Source organism: Equus asinus, chromosome 23, assembly GCF_041296235.1.
Source record: "Equus asinus isolate D_3611 breed Donkey chromosome 23, EquAss-T2T_v2, whole genome shotgun sequence".
Taxonomy (NCBI): Eukaryota; Metazoa; Chordata; class Mammalia; order Perissodactyla; family Equidae; genus Equus; species Equus asinus.
This window is the reverse complement of record NC_091812.1, coordinates 47,284,794-47,309,818: the sequence shown is the minus strand read 5'-3', so window position 1 is coordinate 47,309,818 and position 25,025 is coordinate 47,284,794. Positions and strand designations below refer to the sequence as shown.

General features: G+C 41.1%; 1 long non-coding RNA gene across 1 annotated transcript; it reads right to left on the bottom strand.

The window, feature by feature from the left end:
- Window positions 1-13,302: 13,302 nt before the first annotated feature.
- On the bottom strand, window positions 13,303-24,239 carry LOC139041710 (uncharacterized). Its single transcript, XR_011497431.1, has 4 exons — window positions 23,956-24,239; window positions 20,944-21,133; window positions 17,980-18,030; window positions 13,303-14,168 (listed from the first exon to the last, which is right to left on the bottom strand). It is a non-coding gene; the product is annotated as an uncharacterized lncRNA (long non-coding RNA).
- Between the last annotated feature and the right edge of the window lie 786 nt (window positions 24,240-25,025).

The following is a 25,025-nucleotide window of genomic DNA, read 5'->3' as shown; positions in this document are numbered from 1 at the left end:
GAGCTAGTAAGATGAACATGTTAAAATGTTAATGAAATTAAATTAGAAAAAAATTCCAATATCTAATAATGATGACTTTGACTTGCACACTACTGCACTGCTCTTAGCAGTATAAAACATTTGAATAAAGTTGTAAAGCAATTTGCCAATCCTAGACCCTGTAATTGCACACCTGAGAGTTTGTCGATAGGAAGTAATTTTTGAAAAGAGAACAGAACCCACTATATGTACAAGATGTCACTGTAGCATTTGGTTAAAAGTGTCCAATAAGAACAAGAGAATGAGTTATTAAATTATGGCATATTGACAGGGTGTATTATAAGTCTACCCCCTTAAGAATAATTACTGAGAAATGACAAAATCCAGCCATTTGTGACAACATGGATGGACCTTGAGGGTATTATGCTGAGTGAAATAAGTCAGAGGGAGAAAGTCAAATACCATACGATCTCACTCATAAGTAGAAGATAAAAACGACAAAAAAACACACAACACATAGCCTTGGAGATTGGACTGGTGGTTACCATTGGGGAAGGGGGGAGGGGGGAGGGCAAAAGGGGTGATTAGGGTCACATGTGAGGGGATGCACTATAATTAGTGTTCGGGTGGTGAACATGAAGTAATGTATCCAGAATTTGAAATATGATGTACATCCAAAAAAAATAAAAATTAAAAAAAAAAGAATAATTACTGAGATCAAAATTCACTAACTTACTACTCTCATCAAAGAAAATAATTTGTGACTTTAAAACTGTCACAGAATAAATCCTAACATAAAATTTTATCATGTTATAATTAAAAGATATTAACTAGATACACATAATAATAACTAGATGAGAAAATTGAAGACTGAAAGCAGTAGCTGTTTAAATTTCCTTCCTTCACTCCTTCCTGGCCTTCCTCTCCCTTCTTTCTTTCTTGTTTTAAATAGTATGTTGGTGTGACTTCATTTTTCATTTTTTGAGGACAATTAGCCTGAGCTAACATCTGCTGCCAATCCTCCTCTTTTTTTTTCTTGAGGAAGATTGGCCCTGAGCTAACATCTGTGCTCATCTTCCTCCACTTCATATGTGGGACGGCTGCCATAGCATGGCTTGATAAGTGGTGTGTAGGTCCATGCTTGGGATCTGAACTGGTGAATCCTGGGCCAAAGAAACGGAGCACACAAACTTAACTGTCAACCAGCAGGTTGGCCCCAGGTGTGACTTTTTTAAAGGCTTCCGTTAGTCTTCATTTCTTCATTTATTTCTTTTATAATTGCATATGTTTTTATAAGTCGACTTAAATTCTTTTTAGGAACAAGGCTAATTATGAATAGATACATTAAAAATAAATAAAATGGAAGAACAATGAATAAAGGGAGAAAATTTTGCCTTATGATTTGGCTGCCATTTAATCATGACTCCCCCACCCACCCAATCACATGTAGGGAATGTCTTCTGAATGCCCAGCACTAAATTAGGATTTGATGCTGACCTCAAAAAGCATAAAGCCTAGGAGGAAAACAGACAATTAAACAGATACATTACAGATAAAGTGTGATTAAAGCTGCGAATGTGTTCTCATACGTGTATTCATTCATGAATATTTCAATAAACTAATGCTATGAACACAGTCATGTGAAAACACGTAAAGTAGAGCCATGGACTTGCCTGGGAGATAGAGAAGTCTTTTAAAAAAAGAGGACATTTAAGTAAGTTTTGGTGGTTTTTTTGAGGAAGATTAGCCCTGAGCTATCTACTGCCAATCCTCCTCTTTTTGCTGAGGAAGACTGGCGCTGAGCCAACATCCGTGCCCATCTTTCTCTACTTTAAATGTGGGACGCCTGCCACAGCACGGCTTGCCAAGCGGTGCCATGTCTGCACCCGGGATCCGAACCGGTGAACCCTGAGCCGCTGAAGCAGAACATGTGCACTTAACCGCTGCACCACTGGCCCAGCCCCAAGTTTTGTTTATTTGAAAAATAATAAATTTTCATTGTATCAAAGTAATGAACGTGCGTAATTTAGTTTGCGTAATAGTTTTACAAAGTTTTCATGAAATCAGTCAAGCCCTGCTCTCTCCTAAAGTCCCACTCCTTAGAGACAATGATTTCCAGCACTTTTCAGTTTTAGTTTTGCTACCAATATATTTCTACATAATATGTATATGATGCTGTCTCTTCGTTTTTTCAAACATAAGCATTGGGTGTTGACTTATGTCTACGGCAAAGTGGGTTTGATTCTTACCACCTGACCTCCATAGCCCACCTCCCATCTTTTTGACTGGGTGTTGGTTTTGTTGCCATCTGTCATAGTAGAGACTTTGTTCAAAGGTCTATTGACTTTGGCAGATTGTTCCTGTTTAGAGCTGCCTGGAACAATCTGTGTGGAGGGCTAGAGGCTTCCTTCTCTGGGGATCAGGCAGGAGTTTGACATTTTACTGGGCAGCTTACAAATGTCAGTATTTTTACCTCTTTTGGGCTGGTCAATTTCCCTAAAGAGGAATCCTACAGTCTCTTGCTTGGGATGTGTAAGTCTGGTTGCCCAGTCAGGCATGCAGCTGGGAGTTTCACCTTCTAGTGGGTAGACTTCCCCTTAATCCCTCTTTTCACAATGGCGCCCCTGCCATGAGCTATGCCTGCTCTTTCCGACTCCAGGGCTCCTCAGGTTTAATCTCCCTAGGATTAAACCTCCGGGCTTCTGGGTGGAGAAGGGTATTCACCTGGCTCTGTGGAGAGAGTGAGTAGATCCAGGGATCAACAGCTTCTTGCATGTCCAACAAATCCTGATTTCAGCGCCTCCCACTCCCTGCTGAGGCATCCAGCCCCTAGTTCCTGAGTCCTCGGGGTTCTGCGTTGAGTTTCACTTTATTGCTTGGCTCCCCCACCCAGTGGGCACTCAGCCACTTCTGGTTTTACTAAGATGGGCACCGTATATCTGCTTTCCACATCCCCAAGTTTTGTTGAAATACTTTATCACCTGTCATCTTCTCTTCTCTTTGCCCTTGTGGGTTTATGTATCTTTGTAAAAGTCCTTTTTATAGACTTTCATTAGGTTTTCGTGAGGGAGCAGAGGAGAATGCATCTTCAGTTGGCCTCTTTTAACGTGGCGTAGTAAGTTAAGCATTAAAGGACAATTTAAGGGTGAAGGCCTGGGGGAATGAAAAAGGCACTTTAGGTCAGGGAAATAGCAAGTCCAAAAACAGATTTCTGAAAGGATCTGTCATCATGTTTGGGAAAAGGGGATTACAGTTTGGCTAGAGTGCAGGGTATAATGGATGGGGGATCTGAGGGAAGTAGACAAGGCCCCTGTGGTAGATGGGTTGCAAAAACAGCCCAAATTATTTCCCTCCTGTTGTATACACTCCTGGCAACGTGACTTTGCAGCTTCCTCCATCAAGAGGGAGAGTCTGTTTCCCAACCCCTGGAATCTGGGCTGGCCTTGTAATGGCTTTGGTCAATAGAATGTGGCAGAAGTGATAATGTACAGTTCTGACTAGGCCGCAAGGCGCCCTGCATCTTCCACACTGTTTTGCAGCCTGCCCACGTGCCATGAGAACAGGCTCAGCTAGCCTGCTGGAGGATGAGACCTGTGACCCAGTCATCCCCCATCGCCCAGCTCCTAGCCATCAGTCCCCAGAAGCAGCCATTTAGCTGACTTGCAGCTGACCACACACATGATGGAGCCCAGTGGAGACCAGAGAAAAGACCCAAGTGAGACATGTCTAAGTTGCCAACCCACAGAATTATGAACTAAATATGTGGTGGTGATTTTAAGTGACTATGTTTTGGGGCAGTTTGTTACTTAACTAGAGCTAAGATAGGACCCCAAATAGGAAACTGAAGAGGCATTGTGGGGCCAAGGAAGGAAGGCTGGTTAGATTTACAGGATCAGATTCTACTTCTTCCTTTGCTACCAACTAGTTTATGTCCTTGGGCAAGTCACTTAACCTCAGCCTCTCCATCTGTTAACTAAAGACCCTGGAAAGTGGACCAGATAAGTGGTTTTCAAGCTTCTTTGTATGTGTGAACCACCTAAGAGCTTGTTAAAAATAGCCATTTTGCCAATAAGCACATGAAAAGATGCTCAACATCACTAATTATCAGGGAAATGCAAATAAAAACTACACTAAGATACCACCTTACACCTGTTAAAATGGCTATAATCACTAAGTCTAAAAATAACAAATGTTGGAGAGGGTGTGGAGAAAATGGAACCCTCATACACTGCTGGTGGGAATGCAAACTGGTGTAGCCACTACGGAAAGCAGTCTGGAGATTCCTCAAAAAAGTAAAAATAGAAATACCATATGACCCAGCTGTCCCACGACTGGGTATCTACCCAAACAACTTGAAATTGACAATCCAAAGTGACCTGTGTACCCCTGTGTTCATTGCAGCCCTATCCACAATAGCCAAGATATGGAAGCAATCCATGTGCCCATCAACTGATAAAGAAGATGTGGTGTAAATATACAATGGAATACTACTCAGGCATAAAAAAGACAAAATCGTCCCATTTGCAACCACATGGCTAGACCTTAAGGGTATTATATTAAGTGAAATACGCCAGACAGAGAAAGACAAACACTGTATGATTTCACTCACATGTGGAAGATAAACAAACACATGGACAAAGAGAACAGTTCAGAGGTTACCAGGGGAGGTGGGGTGGGGTGTGCACAGAGGGTAAAGAGGAGTACATATATGGGGACGAACAAGAAATAATGTACAACTGAAACTTCACAATGATATAAACTATTATGAACGCAATAAAAAAAAAGTAAAAAGCAACATAGCCATTCTGTCCCCAATCTTATAAAATTGAAAAAAGTCTGTCATTTTCTATAGTTCCCTGAGGATTCAGATGCAGCCAGGCCAGCAGGCATCTCAGATACCAAAGGTTTTGAGAACCACTGTGCCTCAAGATCCCCAGGGGCTCCTCTGGGTCGAAAATTCTGTGAACTTTAGTCCCTTCAGTGGGTTTTGCTGTGGCTTCAATGTTTTTTCCTGCCTCCTGCAAGGTACCTGGGTTTCTTCCTCCAAATGTTGCTCCTGCCCACCTCCCACCATTGGGGCGGTGTCACTCTTCACCTCTGCTGCTCTCTCAGCCTCGCCTACCCCATAGGCTCAGGCAGCTGTTTAAAGTTCCCAATCTCACCACCTCAGCAGTGACTTTGTTACCCGGCATGTGACATACTGATAGTTCTGGTTTTTACACTCAATTCTACATCTACTTCTTAGCTCTCCAAGAACTCTTTTAATTATTAAAGAAAAGAGTCATTCCATCTGGGCTGTCTTTATCCCTCAATCTTAAAGGGAAACCCATTCAGCTTCCTGGGAGCTGGAGAGCCCTCAGCTCAGGGAGATGAAAGAGACACCCTCTGTTGTCCTGGGTGACCCGAGAGCCTGACCTTGTCTGGCGCTAAACCTCCCCTCTGTCTGGATGCCCCTCTGTGCTGGGAGTCAGCCCTTCCCCGTGACACTAATTAGCAAATCTGAACAATTTGCAGGTAGATTCTAAGTCCTATTCAGGATTTCAAAACTAGTGGGAGTTAATAATGTTAATTTAACTCTTTTCTTGTGAAGCTCGGATGATTTATTAGATAATGCACATACGGCATAATGTGTTCCAGAGCATGCAGCCACTGACGGTGTCCCCAGCCAGCACTGATAACAGAAATAATCTGTTAACAATTTGTTCCCTTTAAACACAACATTCTATTGATAAAATTGGCTTTTTCATACTTTACCATAAATAAAGTTTCTTCATTGTTTGGCCATGAGTTTCGGTTACTTCTCTGCAACTGGTAGATCCTTGCTAGCAGTTTGCAGATGAGCCAGCCTCGTTTCAGATTGAGTTGTTTCCTCACTTCCATCTTGGTATGGGCTTCAGATCCCGTCTCCCTCACACTGTCACAAGCTCAGCGATGGTAGGTCCTGTGGGGTCTAAGTGTTGACATGCAGCCCCATGGGATTGTCACTGCCCTGTGTGGGAGAAGTGAGTTCTACAAGCGCCGGGTGTCCACTGGCTGAGTGACGGACCAAAGACCATCTTTTTAGCTGCCTTGCCTATCATGTTGCTTATTCATATACAAGGGTGTAGCACAAAGGATCCCGAGAGCTCTTTTAGTTCTGACGTTGGTGGAGTGAACATATTTCTAATGACCACTCCAGTCCTTTAGCAGCTGCTGGGGGGTGTAGGCTCTGAGTAATCATCCAGAGTTCTTGACTGACTGATGGAGTTGGGGTCAGATTCGGGTTCCCCTGCCCTCTTATCCATTCTGGGTACCATTTCTTACTTCAGAGGGAAACACTGAGACCTTTTGGATTGGAGCTTTTTATTTGTTTCTATGAGGAAGATTGGCCCTGAGATAACATCTGTGCCAATCTTCCTCTATTTTATGCGGGATGCTGCCACAGCATGGCTCAGTGAGCAGTGCCAGGTCCGCATCTGGCATCCAAACCCATGAACCCCAAGCCACAGAGGTAGAGTGCACGAACTTAACCACTAGGCCACCGGGCTGGCCCCAAGACCGTTTGTTTTTTATTCAATAGAATCTCAACACTAAATAACATTAAACTGTTCAACTCCAAATGCCTGCTTGAGCTTTGGGGTACATTTTCTTGTTTGATCCTCATCCTAACAGAAATCAGGGCACTGATTAGCATTTTTGCTTGACAGAAAAGAAAAATAAGGTCTTGCTACTCTAAGTTCTTTGCCCAGAGACATGTGGCTACTCATGATGAAATTGCGCTAGAATTAAGGCTTTGAAATCCTCACCAGAGTCCTGGACATGACATCCTGTCACCTTTAAAGTGAAACCACCCCTGAGAGAGCCAATACCCTAGTCCTACCTGTGTTTTCAACCTTTCCCACACAGTTACTCCCCAAGACTTGGCTTGTAGTAATTGTAAGGAATTGTATCAGCATATTAATTTTCAGATTTCTCTCTCCACACATTGGAGGCAGGGATGGCGAGGGAGAGATGGAGAAGAAGTACAGGAAAATCTCCGTAAAATAAACAGTTGTTCATCCACCCAGCCAGACACAACGCTTCCTTGGACAAATGCAGGGGCCTCTCTGTGCCAGGCTGGGTGCCGGGACTACAACGTGAATCAGACACGAGGGGCGGGACAGTGAGGAAGGGAGCAGGATGGATCTGCCCAGGGAACTAGCCACCCCAAATCAGGAGCTACGGGCTTTAGGACCATAAATGCATTCTTCCCCAGGATTTTCTCCACAATCCTAGTCTCCTGTTTATCCAATACCAAAAAGACATTTAGTTGAGAACGTCAGAGCCATTCTGACATTGTTCTCTAAGGTAGCACATTCCAAAGGAAGTATAATGTGAGCCATATATATAATTTAAAATTTTCTAGCTGTCACATTTTTGAAGAGTAAAAAGAAGCAGGTAAAATGAATGACTTATTTAATTTAACCCAATATATCCAAAATGGGATCCTTTCAGCATGTAATCAATACAAAAATTACTGAGACATTTTCCATTCCTTTTATTGTACACACTTCTCTTCAAAACATGGTGTATCTTGTAAATTTCCAGCACACCTCATTTCAGACCATCACTTTTTCAGTCCTCAGTGGCCACCTTTGGCTAGTGGCTGCTATGCTGGAAGGCATACTCCCCTGGGTTTGCCTCAGAGAACAGAGTGTTAAGCAACAGAGCGAATCTCTCACCCCCTATCCTTCCCTGTTGGGTGCCCCACCCCACCTAGTCCTGGACTCCCGCTCTGACTGTGTTTTCAGGGAGAGGCTGCATCATCCCTCCTGTCGATGGTTGATCGGCCACAGGGAGACCTTAGCCTCCCTCAGGTTCCAGCATCCAGCAGGCCTCCTCTCCTTACGGGAAACATGACCCGCTCAAGCCAGGCCTGCAGGCGCACCTCAGAGCCAGCCCCCTGTTTGCAGCGCTCATGAATTGCGCTTTCTTTTCCAGGGCACACAAAAACCATTTCCCTGACTCCTTTTACTCCCATCGCAGCGTTGGAACGACCTGCAAAGGCAGCTGCACAAGGCTCCCTTTGTTTCTCGGCTTGGAGTTGTACAGTGTACCTGCTTTTGATAAAAATCTTACCCTGAAAAGCCACATTTTTGTCCCTTCTCTTCCTTTCCCATTTTTACAGAGCCAACAATCAAAGCTTCACTTTCAACATTTAACCTTATAAAATGTGAGCAGGGTTCAACTTTGGAAGTGGATTTGAGAGTTCTCCAGCTGCCCGCCTGGGCTTTGGCTAAGAAATGGGGATTGGTTCCGAAGGCTCCAGAAATCCCTTTATGATGCCCCTTGATAATTTGCTGACCTCATGCCATCCTCCATTTCTTACTAACGTGTTTCCCAAACTTCAAGGGGAGGTATCCTTCAACGGTCCACACAACTACTGTGCAGTCAGGTAGTTCAGAGAATCCAGAGGCCTGGGCATCAGTGGAGGGGCATAAATGCCATCCTTGAGGGTGTAGCTGCCAGTGTTTGTGCATTAGAAAATGAAGCCATCCCCCTCCCCTCATCCACCCCACCTCAGGTCACCTGCTCCCAGGAGGATGTGTATAATGTGGGCCTTCAGGTCACTGGTACCTCGGTTCCCTCATTTCAACCTAGAAACCTTGTGTCTGCAGCACAGCGGGACAGTTGGAAACGCTATCAAAAGACTTTCTGACATCATCTTAGGTACGCCTTTAAAAAACCCAGCGCTGGAAACAAAGCGGCTCTGTGGAGGATATAGCCACGATGGCTTTTCCGAGGCTCGTCACAGGCTCTGTGGACATAGGATACGTCTAATGTAGGCGACTGGCGCTTTGACTTTTGAGGGAGAGCCTAGGCGTTATTGAAACCAGTTTTCCTTTGAAGGAGATGACGTTTGTCACTCCTCTGCTTCTCTCCCTCTTCACCTGATTCACCCCAGACTCAACCCTCTCCAGGAGTTTGTCGCAGAGAAACTACAGTGCAATTCAGTAAATAAGTACTGAGCATCGATGATTTGCCACCCAGAAGACTAAGTCCTGGAGATGCGGAGAGGCCCAGAAGAGCCTGTGACAAGCCTGTGACTCTACCGCATTCATGGCTCTGATGGTGAAATTTTTATTCCTACTCTTTAATCATTGTTACCCCGTGAATCTCTAGGTCAGGGGCTGGCAGACAATGACATGAGGGATACGTTTGGCTATTGACCTGTTTGTCTTTTTAATTAAAAAAAGCTGTAGTAAAATAGACATAACGAGATCTACCGTCTTACCCGTTTCTAAGTGTACAGTTACTAGTGTTAAGCACATTCTCATTGTTGTGCAACCAACCTCCAGAGCTCTCTTTTATCTTGTAAAACTGAAACCCTATACACTTGGGATAACAACTTTCCATTTCTCCTTCCCCCAGTTCCTGGTAACCATCTTTTACTTTCTATTTCTATGAATTTGACTACTCCAGGTACCTCCTATAAGGAGAATCATACAGTATTTATCTTTCTGTGACTGGCTTATTTCACTTAGCCTAACGTCCTCAAAGGTTCATCCCTGTGGTAGTATGTCAGAATTCCCTTCCTTTTTAAAGGCTGAATAATATCCCATTGTAAATATGCACTATATTTTGTTTATCCATTCATCTGTCAATGGGCATTTGGATTGCTTCTACCTTTTGGCTATGGTGAATAGTGCTGCTATGAATATACAAGTGTCTCTTTAAGACTCTGCTTTCAATTCTTTGGGGTATATACCCAGAGGTGGAATAGCTGGATCACATGTTAATTCTATGTTTAATTTTTTTGAGGAACCACTGTATTGTTTTCCACAGAGCTGTACCATTTTACAGCTCTACCAGCAGTACTCAGGGTTCTAATTTGTCCACATCCTTGCCAACACTTGTTATTTTCAGTATTTTTGATGGTAGCCATCCTAATGGATGTGAGGTGGGATCGCGTTGTGGTTTTGATTTTCCTTTCCCTAATGATTACTGATGTTGAGCTTTCCATGTGCTTATTGATTATTCGTGTATCTTTTTTTGTTTTGTAGAAATGTCTATTTAAGTTCTTTGTCCATTTTTTAATAGGGTTGTGCCAGCGGCCTGTTTTTAGAAATGAAGTTTTATTGGAATGCCCCCTCACCCATTCATTTACATATTGCGTGAGGATGTTTTCTGAGCTAGAACCACAAAGACCATATGGCTCACAAAGTCTAGAGGATTTACTATCTGGTCCTTTACAGGAAAAGCTGGCCAACCTCTGCATTAGACAATTGAGAACTGGCTATATACGTGTCCTTCATCTTATTGAAAATGAATAGACTGTATATGTAACACCTCACACATAACTTCACAAATGATAACTTTCACAAACATTAACACATGGTGCCAGGGTATAGTATTTACAGATGAGGAAACTAAGACTCTTATTCTCATGGCTCTTGGCAGTGGCTTGAAACTATTTCTACTCTCCTCAGATTCCCTTACCTGAAACCTTTCTTTCACTTTTCAGAAATAACCTTGTGTCCCACTTCACAGAGGGAAAAAGGTAGCACAGGGATGAATTTCTTCAAGCTCCTTCCGTACCAAATTTAACTGCTTCCATCTTTGGTTTCTATCTCACAGGGACTAACTACTCCCTCCACCTGGGCTCACAATCCCATCTCATCCCACTTTCTCTGAAGGCTCCAGCAGTCGTCCTCTCTCCTTATATGTTTAGCCTTTTCATTTTATGGCTCATTTCCCTATGCTTTTAAATGATGCTCACTTCCCTGAATAAATCTATATCTATCTATACATCTCTAGATAGATAGATTTACATCCCTAGAGATGTATAGATAGATACAGATATATTGATATATTAATTGATATATTAATGTCTATCTATCTATCCATCTATCATCTATCTATCTATCTATCTATCTATCTATCTATCTATCTCCCAAGCCTGCCTTTCCTTCAAGTTACCACTCTCTATTAGAACTTTCTTTTTTAGTAGCAAATGACAGAAAAAACAATCTGAATGAGTTTGAATAAAAAGAGGGTTTGATTGGGAAGACCTTGGGATGGCTCAAAGAACTGAAGTGGGAGGTAAAAGAGCTGAGCAGCCAGGCTCAAGGAAGGACAGGCTTGGGCAGCTCAGGTGTCCTGAGGACTAGCGCCAGGGGACCCCCAGGGTTGCTCCCTAGCATGCTCTTTCTCTATATTGCTTATCTCTGCTTTTCTCTCTTTGGCTTCCACCACTCAGACTGTGTTTCTCTGCCAAGCTAGAAACATGGCTGTGGGCATCTCCCAGGCTCGTCTCTTTTCAGCATTGCCACCAGAGAGGGACAACCAACTTTTCTTAGTTCCAATTTAATAATTCCCCAGAGAGAGACCTCAATCAGCCTTTCCTGGGCTGTGTGTCACCCTGTAGTGGGTACCCTGATTGCACATTCTCTGCACCATGTGGATAGAGCACATCTGAAAAAGAAGGCGGGCTTACTATAACCAGAAGAAAGAAGGGCACCAAAAGTAAATGGATTTTTACGATACATCCTAGCTTCCTATTTCCCTTTGCTACCAAATTTCTTGATGGTGTTGCCAGGCTTTCTGTATCTACTTAATCAACTTTCACTCACGTGGGCTTCTGTCCTTACCCTTCCATCACCGCACGTGACTTGGGAAGGTCACTGATCTCTTCATTCACTGTCCTTGCCTTCTTTCCAGGGCTTTTGACCTGGTGAAACTCTCTTTCCTTCCCCAAAACCATCATCGTTGTGACTTCAGTGGTGCCACTCTCTCCCACTTCTCCAATTTCTCTGTTTACAGTTTACTGTCTGTTGGCCCTTGCCCAACTGATTATTGCTTCAAAAGTTTTATTCTCCAGGACAGCTCTTTGCCCTGACTTATACCATATGCTTCATTAGGGCATTGTGATGGCCTCCTGAAGCTCCGAAAACCACATATAAACCAGGGACTCCCAAATCTCAATCTTCTGGTCCTTTTTCCATCTTGATCACCTGGTTGGCATTTACAGGTTCTTCCTCTGAACGCCCCTCAGGTATTTCAGATGTGTGTAGAAACAGGTGCACCATCTTTTCTCTCTGGCCTCCCTCTAGAGACATGCCTGTCCTTTGGGAGTTCCATTTTGGTTAATGGCACCGCCATCCTCCCAGTCTGCAAAGTCAGGAAGCTGGGGTCTTCACCTTGCCCCCCTCACTACCCATATAGGCAAAGCAAACCTGTCTCGTACACACCACTCAGATCCACATCCTTCTCTCAATGCTCACACCCACTGCTTTGGTTCTGAAAGTCATCCTTGCTTGCCAGGACTATCACAAAACTTTGCAAACTGGCCTCCCTATTTTTAAACGCCTTCTTCTCCCTGCAGAGTTATCTTTCATTTTATATACATATTTTTATATATTCAATTATTTATAATTAATTTAATTATTATAATTACTTATATATAGTATATATTTAATAATTATACATTTGTATATTTATATATAGAGAGAGATGTTTTCCAGAGTACAATCGGATCATACCACTCCTTTGCCTAAAAACTTGCATCTTTTCCTTGCCTACTGAAGCCCCGCACAGTGGGCCTAATCAAATTTATCCGTCTTTGCAGCCCTTGATTCAAACACTTCAAACTAAACACCATCTCTTCATGCCTTTTAATATATATAATGTTTATTTGTATTAAATTCATACATATGCATAGTTTTTATAGTGAAAAAATTCCTACTTTACAAGGTTTGTTGTGAAAAACAGTAACCTCTGTCTGTGCTCTTTCCTGGAGCAGCCATTTTCAACTCTGTTAACTGTTTCTTTTGTGTTTACCTCCATATTTCTAAATAACATGATTGTGTTCTGTGTTGATTTTTCAGATTTAACATTCTTACCTTTATTTTTGCCCTCTCCTGCCTTCCCAACTCACACAGGCCCACTTTCCCTTCCACATCCTCTTGTTATAGTTCTGAGTTTGATAGATACATTAATATAACTAGGTGAATATTTTCTCACATCTGGGCCATGTTATATATTATGACTACATTTCCTTTCTTGAACTTTTTATTTTCCCTGGAGTTAATAATTGCCACGATTTTTAAATTGTTTACTTTTTTATATACCAATCAGTGATTCAGTCCTAAGCTCCTTCCCAGAAGTTAAAATAGTTTCTCACTATATTCACACATGTCAGATAATCCATCTGTTTTATTTCTATTCTTGGACTTCATCTTCCTGAATACCTCTGTTTCCTCATCTGATTTTTCAATTTTGGGTGAATAGAGATGAGGTTAGGAAAATGCACTCAGAAGCAAAACTATGTACATTATTTGGAAGGAAGATAAAACACTTTCCCTAGGTGTAATCCCCATTTACTTTATTTTTTTAAAAGATCATCAGTTTATTTCCTCTGTCGTGGTACTGCATTTCCCTGGGACGTATGGCCTGGGGTTTGCTCTCTAACTGGTTCATGTCCACTTACAGGCAGTTGGAAGCCACATGGAAACTGTAGCTTCCACCATCAGAATATGACAGGATGATGACAATGCTGATGAAGATGACAATGGCTCTACAGAAGATAGTGAACAAACAACTCCAAATTATATCTGTTTTCATCTTGCGAAGGACAGAGAGCAGTCACAGGACAGGAGTAATCAGCAGTGCTTGTTCTCTCCCCCTGGAGCTGCACATGATGCTCTGAGGAGCCGTGTGATTCTTCAGTGGAACACGGATGCACATCTAATGTGCCTGTAATAACAGCTGACATTTCTCCAGTGCTTACAACTTGTCAGGCGCCATGCTGAGGGCTGTGCCTGCCTTGTCTCGCCTAATCCACCCAACTGCCCTAGGAGACTGAAGTGTTAAGACTCCCATTGTACAGAGGAGGAAGCCCTGTTAGCTTGCCCAAAGTCACACAACTAGTATTTATGGGATTTGGGAGTAGAGCCCAGGAAGTCTGATGCTAGAGCCCCACGCTCTGCGCCTTACTGCGCTTGATCTTAGAAAAGATATATAGGGTGTGGTACCAACCGACAGAGTAACAAATGATTGAAGTGAGTACCAAAGGTGTATGGAAGAACAGCAGACCAATGATACTGCGAGCACTGGACCATTGGGTTCTTCTTGTGTTCATCTCTGTGTCCTCAGGATTGCCTTGGGTGTATTTGCCGCATTTAATTGGATAGGACACACCATTTCCACAAATATGTCAGCATATGTTCTCTCTATGAAGAAGGGAGAAAGGACACATGTATTTAGCAATACTTACCAGGTTCTGCAAAATCATAGCTAGATTCTTCTCTGGTCTCACCTCTAGACTCAACTCCATGTGTTCCAGATTATTAAATCTTGTTGTCCTTCTCGCACCCTGCTATGTCTGTCACATTTTTGTGCTTTTGTAAATGCTGTTCCACACCATGAAATCCCTTCCTCCCATCTCCACCTAGAAAACACCTACCCTTATGACAGTTTGGATCTCATCTCAAGGGACACTCTCCATGATTTTCCCAGAGGATTCCCTTCTCTATGTTCTGCAAGGACACAACTTATCTTGCCTCCAGTATAGCACGTCCCCAACTTGACTACATCCATAGCTAGCACTGTGCTTGGCTCTCTGAAGGTAGTTAGTAAAAATTTATTTAATTAATGAACAAGTGAATGAATGCATGAATATTCTTATGTAAACTTTCTTTCAAATTCTCCAGAGCCACTTTCCCTGAACAAGAAATTTTTCCCAAACTGTTCCCCTCATGGTTTACCTTCTCCTATCTTCATTTTTGAAAATTATTTATTAAACAATATTGCATAATGGAAAGTGGCTGACCCTTAATTTCTAACTGACTATTTTTATTATACCCAACTGAGTGCAAATATTCCATTCCACTACTTTGGGTTTTTTTCCAATATTCAACATACATGCTGCTCATAAAAATGTGACTTCCTGCGTTATTTCCAGTGTAACACATGAGGGTTCCATAAAATCTATCAGAGAAAATGAAATGTAGTGCAGACAGGAGATTTTATCTATTCATGTGGCTCCCCACTGCCGACTCGTATCATGTAATTCTACTTAGCACTTCTGGGCCCATTTCCTTCAAAGCACTTTCCAAGTATTACCTAAGTGATGCAGTATATGAGAGCGGATGGGACGCCAGGAACCCGAGCCGTAAACGTAGCCCCGTTAAACACAGTTCTGAGGAAATTAGATTTCAGAGTTGGAAAAGAAATATGGTCCTGACACTAACACCCTGTCTCAATTCAAATGACCAAACCTCCACCTCCCCTCTGACATCTCCTCCACCAGGACAAGGGGGATATTATATTAAACAGAAGGGCGACTGAGAAGTGGTGCTCCAGAGATTATGAAAAGCTAAAATCCCTGATGGGCAGCCACATTAAAGGACTTTTTTTTTTCAGGATTGTCGGAAAAAGAACTGCCATCACCTCATAATCAAGATATAGTATTCTACACCTGGAAAAGCCAATAATTGTTCATGAACAACCATTATTTTAAATTGTAATAATAGCAATTGCTATTTATTAAGTGACTACTGTGTGCCAGGTGTTTTGCATACCGTGTCTTCCTTTTCAGAAAACTTAGAAGAAGGTAATGATTCCACAAAATTGCAGAGTTTTGCCTAGTCTAGTCTCTATGATCCTTTTATCTTCGGTCTAGGGGAATTCTCTCATTGAAGAAGGACACCTTTCAGAAAACGCCACTGAGTAGAGAAGAAGGCCAGAGGCTAAATAAGAAATTGTGCTCATAAAATGAGATTTTTTAGAGTTTTCTGATCTCATGGAAAAGTCTGGAATATTCAAGTTAACATCATTGTGACCACTGGGGGGTGGGACTAGAGGTAATGAGAGAGCGGTAGCTTTCAGTTATTAGTTTTCAGACTTCCATATCACTTGCAATTTTTTTTTTAACAATAAGCATGTAACGATTTAGGAATTTCAAAATATTATAATAGAAAAAAATGTATAAAGATCCTTTATAATCCAGGTCCTATTTTCACGTTTTGCTTCTCCCTCCCATTCAGGGGTCATCATAAATCTGAGTGGCAGTGCTTCGGTTCCTCCTGTGGGCAGGAGAATGCTCTGTCTAGTTCATCACTGTTATCTAGAGCTTCAAGCAACTGCCTGCTCCTGGTGAGTATTTGGTCATTATTGGTTGAATGAAAGAGTTCTCTAAAAGAATCTTAAATTATTGATTTTCCTTTCGATGGCCGTATAAAAAATGAAAAATTCTAATTGTCTTGAGACCAACATAGTGTTTTTGTGCATGCGTTTGCATTCGTATTTAAGACTGTGCTTGTGACAAATGGCCCAGGCTAATGAGAAAAGAAAACTAGGCAACTTAGTGGGTAAATGACGTGTGTGTGCTGAGCTAAGGCCAGCAATGCTGGGTCAGACGGTGGGATGTTGACAGCATAGACAACATCAGGCCCTTCTAGGACTGCTGTGCAGGGCTCAAAGGCACCTGCCCATTGTCGTCAGGACCACAGGGGGTCGACCAGTGATTTCACGTCAACCAGTGATCACCCATCACGTTAGTGCTGTTCATTCCACTTTCATGGAGTTTGCATTTTATTTTTAACTGTTAGCTTTGTAGTTATAAAAAAAGCCATAAGCAACATTTAGTCTTATTTGTGCCTGTATTTAAGAAATATTATAATAAAAATAATTTAAATCAAACACTGAGGGGCTGTCAAAACATTTTTAAAAAAGCAATTACAGTGGAGAAATAGCAGTTTCAAATTGTTATTGAAAATATTAAACCAGGCAAAACGAAGAAAAGAGCCCTAGGACATGGACCTTGAACCATTAATCCATAGTTTGGGTATATTTGACCAATTAGGTAAAAATACATGCAATAAAACTGTTGCACACTCTGTGCAGTGTCCCTCTGTACAGGATATCATCACATATGTCATCTACTATTTATCAAAATCAAGACACACAATGTCTTCGGCCGCCTCCTCATCCATCAGTGTGGTGACCCCATTACTTGTTCCTGTAACAGTTATTTACTAAGAGCCCACTAGGTACTAGACCCTGTTCTGGGGGCTTGGGGTCCCAGCCACTGGGGCTTTTAGGACAGTCCTTCCAGACTCCTGTTCAGACCTCCACCCATATGATTCTACCACTTACACTGTGTATGAAACTGCACACAGTTTTTATCATTATACATTGATTACCACAACTAGGCAACCAGAAATGGGACATCTGCAGTTGCTGCCTTTCTTGAGACTTGAATTCCACTAAGTTAAGCTCCCACTGTGTTCTTTGGACCTCACCCCTGAGGCCAAGGAAGATGCTGGGCATTGCCCGGCTTCTTTCTCTGCTGGGCCCAGGAGACCTCTGTGATTTCACCTCTTGTAATTAATTTTATTTCTAAGACCCATCTCTTCTGCCAATTCAATAGATCAGCATTCTGAGTAACACCGACCCCCTCAGCATAAGATACCCAATTTATACAGAAAAGTGAAAACAGGATGTGAATGATATCAAGTTGAAAAAGTAGGAAATAAAATTGTATATAAATCTTGATTACAGCAATGTGAAATAGTATGCATGTATTCTAAAAAGTTTGAGGGGAAAATTATTGTATATTATTAATAAGTTATATTGAGTTCAATTAAGTTTATTGTTCAATTGAGTTTATTACTTTCTCTGTTGAACTTGAAAATAATTAAAAATAAATAAAAGTAACCAAATTTACTTGACATGACATGTTTTTGGTGAATATATGATGGCTACAAGTTTTCACAACTTTTTTTTCAGTACTCACAAGAAGGTGAACACGATCAGCCTCAAACTCACAATGGAGTGACCCTTAAAGTTACCTTTTCTTCTTTTTTTAATTTTTTAAATGAAGGACATATGCTTTACTCAGCCTTCTAGAACTCTACTGTTCTCCATGATTTCTCAAAAAGGCAAAAAAATGCAGACAATAATTCTGATTTCATATTTTCTACTTCTCTCAACACTCTTGAAATACAGCCCATTAGGGCTGGCGTACTTCCTTGGGCTCACCTTATTCTTTATAATGTTTGTCCTACCTTCTCTGGAAATCAGCATTTCCATCTAAAACAAACAGAAAAAGAGAGTTAGACAAGATCATCTCTAATTCAACTTCCAGCTCTAAAGGTTATGTTAAGAACGACTCTGTGTTAGACACAAATGTGAAAAGGTCTATCAGATGTAAGGAAAATATAAAGAAATAGAACTTGGAATAATTTATACATATAAATTTAACTAGGAATGGTATAATATAGTGGTTATTTTTGATTTGGTTATAAAATCTTAATTATTTGACTTCTGAAGCAGTGAACACCTGAAAATATATTTTAAAAGTTAAGAAATAGTGTTGATGCTATCTGTAGAATTTTTTCTACATCATATTCCTGTGTTGTACCAAGAGATAATGTATTAGCCAGGACAAACACTGTATGATTCCACTTAGATGAGGTACCTAGAGTAGTCAAACTCATAGAGACAGAAAGTCGAATGGTGCGGGGAGAGAAGAATGGGGATTTCTCATTTAGTGGGCACGGTTTTACTTTTGCAAGATGAAAAGAGTGCTGCGCACGGATGGCGGGGATAGCACAACAATGAGAGTGAACTTGACGTCACTGAACTGTACACTTAAAAATGGCGAAGACGGTAAATTTTATGTTATATGTATTTTATCATAATTAAAAAAGACGATGTAGTACATATTATTCAAATACAGAGAAGTCTGTTTCACTTCCATATCTTTATAATATTTTTTAAATAAAATAGAAATAAGATTAACAAGAATTTGTAGACTCTAGATGAAGAAAAGCTTAAAATTTTACACAAGACAAAAATTGATTTGAATAGAGAGACATGCATCGTTCTAAGTAAGAAGACTCAAAGTATAAAACTGCTGATTGTATTAAAAATTTATAAATTTAATGTACTCCTTTTGTCAAAGTAGATAAATTGATTCCAAAGTTTATATCAAAGATAATACTGCAAAAGATCTTTTTTAAAAAAAGAGAGAGAAAAATAAAAGCGGATGATTAACACTAGATATTAAAACGTATTCTAAAAAGTAATTTTAGAAGGTATTGTTACTGGAATATATGGACAGATGAACAACACAAAATAAAATTCAAAAATAGAGGCAAATGCACAAATAAGTTTGCTATTAGATAAAAATATCCAAATCATGGGGGGGGGAAACGGATATACTAATTTTTTTGGTTACACAAAGGCATTTGCTAGCCTTTGGAAGAAAATTAGACTTTGCTTCTCATGCCAAACTAAGTTTCTGAGAGCTCAACAATTTAAACTTGAAATAATTTAGTAAGGAAATAAAAGTACTAAAAGAAAATATGAGAAATAATTTTTGTAAGAGTGGAGTGGAAATACTTTAGAATAAATAGTCAGGGCCTAGACACAGTAAAGAAATACTAAATAGGATCACATCAAAGTTAAACGCTTTTACAAAGAAGTACTGTGAATAAAGGGATAGGACATGTGAAGGCTAAGGTCTTTAAGATGCAAGGAGCTCTTAGAGTTAACAAGGAAAAGACCAACAACCCAATCAAACGAGGGACAAAAAATTTGAATCGGTTCACCAAAAAAAGAGAAATATGAATAGCTTATAAAGTTAAAAAAAGATGTTTTTTGTAATTCAAATAGAAATAAAAATTTTAAAAAGTGATTTGTCATTCTTCACACATCAGATTGGCAAAGACCTGATATGCTGTGTAAGAGCTTAGGGACGCAGGCACATTTACCCACCGACGGAAAAAGTGGGAATTGCTACAACTTCTTCAGGAAGCATTTATGCAGTGAATATCAATATTTAAAATGAACATCCTATTTACTCAGTGACTATTTTATTTGGTGAATTCTAGGAATTTATCCTAAAGATATACCCTCACTTGAGAGCAAAGACATATGTGTAAAGGATGCTCATTTAAGCTTGGATCTAATATCAAAGCACCAAGAACAACACATCCACATATAAATAAAGAGCAGTTGAGTAGATTGGGGCACTTCCTTGCAAAGGAGTATTACACAGTCTTGAAAGGAATGAATTAGATATGATAGTCTTAAGTACCGCTAGCTTAGGAATAAACAAATCGACAATGGAACAAAATAGAGAGCCCAGAAATAGATCCATCCATATATACTTAACTCATATTCAGTAAAGAATACCAAATAGCCATTATGCATAACAGCTATGAGTAATTTTAAAAGTATGAATTAAACAATAGGGTTCTATTGCCTGTCAATTGGCAAATATTTAAAGAATGGTATCATCAGTATTGTCAGGCTGTTGATTTATTCATCTTTTTGTTGATTTATTTATTGTTTTGTTGGTTCATTCATTGTCAGTCATTTAATTAATATTTATTGTGTAATACAGTATACATTACACCAGGCACTGAGCTCTCATTGCTGCAAGTCTAGACTTGATTAGACTGCACGTTGCAATTGTGCCAGTATGAATCTATAGCTTAAAATGCTCTTTTTACTGAACAAATTATCCTCTAAGAATTTATCCCATATCAATAATCAGAGGAGTGTGCACAAATAGTTGAAAGGCAATTTAGTATAGCATTTGTGGAGGATGGCAAAATGACCCCAAATTCCTCCATCCTTATGTGTATATCCCCTGTAATGTGACATGAGAGATTCTCCCACCAAGCAATGGAGTCTATGTCTCCATCCCTTGAATGTGGTTTGGACAAGTGACTTGGATTGGCCAACAAGACATTAGCAGATGTATTGGAGGCAGAGGCGTGGAAGCCATTTGCGCTTTGGGGCTTGCTGTCTGCGCCCCCAAGGCCGCTTTGTGAAGAAGCCCAGGCTAGCCTCCTAGAGAATGAGAGACGATGTGCAGAGAGGCCTCAGCCATTTCAGCTGTGCCAGCTCTCCTACTTGCCTCAAAGAGTTGTGAGCTTAAAAAAAAATGGGGGCCGGCCCAGTGGTGCAGTGGTTAAGTTCTTAAGTACGCACGTTCTGCTTTGGCAGCCCGGGGTTCGCTGGTTCAGATCCTGGGTGCGGACAAGGCCCCGCTTGGCAGGCCATGCTGTGGTAGGCGTGCTACATATAAAGTAGAGGAAGATGGGCACGGATGTTAGCTCAGGGCCAGTCTTCCTCAGCAAAAAGAGGAGGATTGGTAGCAGTTAGCTCAGCGCTAATCTTCCTTGAAAAGAAAAAAAAACATTGTTATTTTAAGCTATGAAGTTTTGGGCTGGTTTGTTATACAGCAAAAGTCAATTGGTAAGGCATTATTTGTAATCGCCAAAAAACAATCCACTTATATGTCCAACAGGGGACTGGTTAAATGAAATCGCATTCATTCATACAATGGAATATGAGACTACCGTTAAGAATGATGATGTTGATATATATTTACTGAGATGGGAAGCTATTCTTGATGTGCTGTTAAGGGAAAAAAAAGAAAATTATAACAGTTAGTAAACTATCATCTCTTTTTGTGCAAAAAACAAAAACCTAAACAAACGAACTATGAATATATCTGGCAGGTTAAACTCTAATTTTATCAAGGACTATTTCTGATAATTTAAAAAAAATTTATATTAATTCTTTGCTTGTCTCTATTGTCTCGTTCTTCTACTTGGAGTCAAAGAAATAATAAAGAGGGTTTTGGGGGGTTTATAGAAGAGACAATGAATGCAGCCTGATTTTTATGGGTAATATTTTCACTAACTTTTTAAAAAACCATTGTCTGGATATGTACCCTGCTCCCCAACACTGTGCTCTTTCCTTTTCGCTCCTCACCTCTGCTTTGGGAAACATCCTTTGCATGGCTGTTCTTGGGCTCCCCTCTGTGTCTCTCTCCTTTTCTGCTTTCCTCCCTGGGGTTGTTGGCCTCCATGAAACATTCATTATAATTTTATTCTTTGCTTCTGTCACAGAGCCTTTTTCTCTGTACTCGGGTTCCCATGCAGGATCTGTGTTTGTGGATGAAACCTGAGAGCACTTGGCTACAGACATACTTGTGTCTTCTCAGTAAGCAAAGTAACGTGAGAAGCACTGGGATGGATCAAACGCTCCCAAGCGCACAAGGATGGCGCTGAGAGGGGAGGTGGGAGATGCCAAAATTAGTGATGGGGGAAAATGCTTTCAGGCTCAGTGTCCAGAAAGAATGCAATGATAGCACATTGCCCCGTCCACTCTCCGAAATACCTGCTTCGTATTTGGATTATGGCTTTGACCAAGGAGCTGAATGTCTTTCCAGAGTCTTTTTTAAATTCTGGCTAATCTTGAGGTAGGCAGACAGCCCCTTTTTCCTGATGGAAATATTGAGCACCAAAATGACTAAGTGATGTATCTTAGGCTGGAAGAAAGTCTAACTTTAAACTCTGTCATCTGATTGCTACCAGTGGTGTACGGACTTTAACCTTCCACAGATAGACACTCTGAGAGGAATAGTGTGGCAATACTACTGGGTATTTCTACAAGTAAAATGAGAATTTGCTATTAAAAATTTCAAACACCAATGAATGAAAAAGTAACAATTAACAGACTTTGATTGAGAAAATAACACTAGTATTTGTCTCTACCTTTCTCCCTCCCTCTCTCTCCCTGCATCCATCGCTCCCTCTGTGTATATATCACAGAAACAAGTTTTTTTTAACGTGAGTTTACATAGGTAAAAGCATCACGTTTATGAGGCGTTTGGGGGCAGTTTCTGAGCCTTCATATCAGGTTTTCCAAACACTCAATCAAAATGCTAAGTGAAGGAGTGTAATTACGTGGTTTTGTGAGCTTTGGGATAGTTTTTATTTTTTTTAATTGGTTCGGCTCCATGCTTTCCCTAATGGCTACAAATGATTCAAGCCTTGGAGCTATGAAATCTGCTTACTGGAAGGTAATCCTGCCCTGGTAGACATTCACTGTGCCTGAGGAGGAAAAAAGGGAGTGTTTCATATATTATCAGTGTAAATGGTTGCACTGGTGCTAAACTACGGAGACCATTCACTGCGGATGTGTGCTAGTCTATAATTACAGTTGAACCGCTTTCTTGGAGTAACCAGAGATTTATCTATTTGGGCTTCTTTAATACCATGGGGTGAGTATGGAAATAAATTCCTCAAGCTATATAAAATCAGACTAAAGCGCATTTCTCTTAAATGTGCTCTTTAAATTCTCTGTACAACTCTCTATCTTTATTGGAAATTCACATCTTACTGGGCTATGCATTTTTCTGGCTGTTTTTCTCTATAATTTATCACCTTTAAGTCAAACTATATTGAAGGAGTGGATTGCAGTGATACTAAAATAATGCAGTGTGAACTGAACATTCTCTTACTAAGCCCATAGAAATTGTCTTGTAGCTCTGGTGAACTCCACTTACTCCCCATCCCTCCCCATAAGAGAAGGTTGGAGGATGAATTAGTACTGTGGGGGACGGTGGGTGGCAGTACTTAAACTCAAAGAGAGAATGGTGTCCAGTTTATTAAATCAAATTGGTGCTTATCATCACGTACAGGTATCCCGTGCAGAAACTATTAGCTGATTGATCAACTCTTTATTACCTGTTATGTACCAAGAGCTGTGCTAGGTTCTCTGGGTGCATATCCTTGACTCTGTCCTTAGGAAGAAATTGAGTGTAATTGGAGACACAGGCCAGCAAACATAACTGCACTGCAGTGTGATAAGTGAAAACTATAGAGGAGAGTATGCGTTACAATTATTGGTAAACTTTGGTGGGAGAAGGCCAAAAAAGTCTTCAGAGAAGAAACAGTGATTGTAGAGACAGAGGTTTGCAACACAGGCATTGGAGCAGACAGACCTAGATGTAAATCACACTTCTGCAGAGCACCGACTCCACGACCTTGGGCAGATTTACTCATCTGCTCTCAGCCTTAGTTTCCTTAGGGTAGAAATGTGACAAATAATCCTAGGGAGCAAATACATGTAAAAAGCTTAGCACGATGCCTGGTACAGAGTAAGTTCTCATTAAATGATAGTTATCATCCTCATTGTTTTATTACTCACCACCCTCGCTTTAGAGATGAGGAGATTAGACTAAGGCCCGTGGAGAAGTCAATTATCCCAGCTCGCCAGCTCTTGGTGGAAGTTCCAGGAGCAGAAGCAGGGTTTTCAAATTCTCGGTCCGTGTTTCCTCCATCACACGATGACAGGAGCCGAGAACACTGAGAAGCCAGCCCTCTTCTGGCATCTTTCAGGCTTTGTCTGGGCTGCGCCCCTCCGTGTAACAACACACTAATGACCACGTGCCTTTTGTACTTGTGGCAATGCCATTTTCCTGGTCGGACAGGAGCTTGCTCTTCTTTCTCTGTGAATTTGCTCTGAGGCTGGCCAAGTGGAGGAAATAGAGGAGGAGATGGAGGAGAAAGAAGGAGAGAATGCAGAAGGGAAGCAGGACAGAGAAAAGGCTCTTTATCTCAAGCCATGGACATTAAAAACCCAGTGCAAAATTGGCCTGTTGTCTCCAAAGCACTTAGAACAAAGCAGTATTGAGTCCTCTCTCTCCTCCACCATCTCTTTGCATTGGGGTGAGAATGGGCAGAGGAAATGGGTCCCTTCTGAAACACTGACCTTAACAGTTAATGGGGGGGGGGGTGCCGTCTAAAGTCAGGGGGGCCCAGATGGGCCTTATGAATGGATTTGCCTGGGGGAACAGTGAAGAGAGGGAGGCAAGGGGATTTTTGTTTCTAAGTGTTTCATGTGCAGAAATTATGGTTAAATACATAAATCAAAACCAAAATGGACATCTGTTGGCCCAAACATCTGCGAAGTTCTTTGATAAGAGACCCTTGCACCTGGCCAAGGCTCCAGAGACCCCTGGGAAGAAGCAGAATGGGGGGTGGTCGGGATTGAGTTTCTTGGTGATGCAAGGAGATGGGAGCAAAGGAGGGCCCTTGTGCCCCTTAGGACTGAACTGCAGCTGGTCACACCCTTGTCCCCCTGTCAGAGACGAGCCAAACTGGCCTCCTTCAAAGGAATGATGAAATTTGCATTTGTGCAGGAGCCCACAGGTTCCTTATCTGGACCTCCTAACAGCTCCATGCAGCCAACAGGTGTGGAATAGTATCAATCTCCTA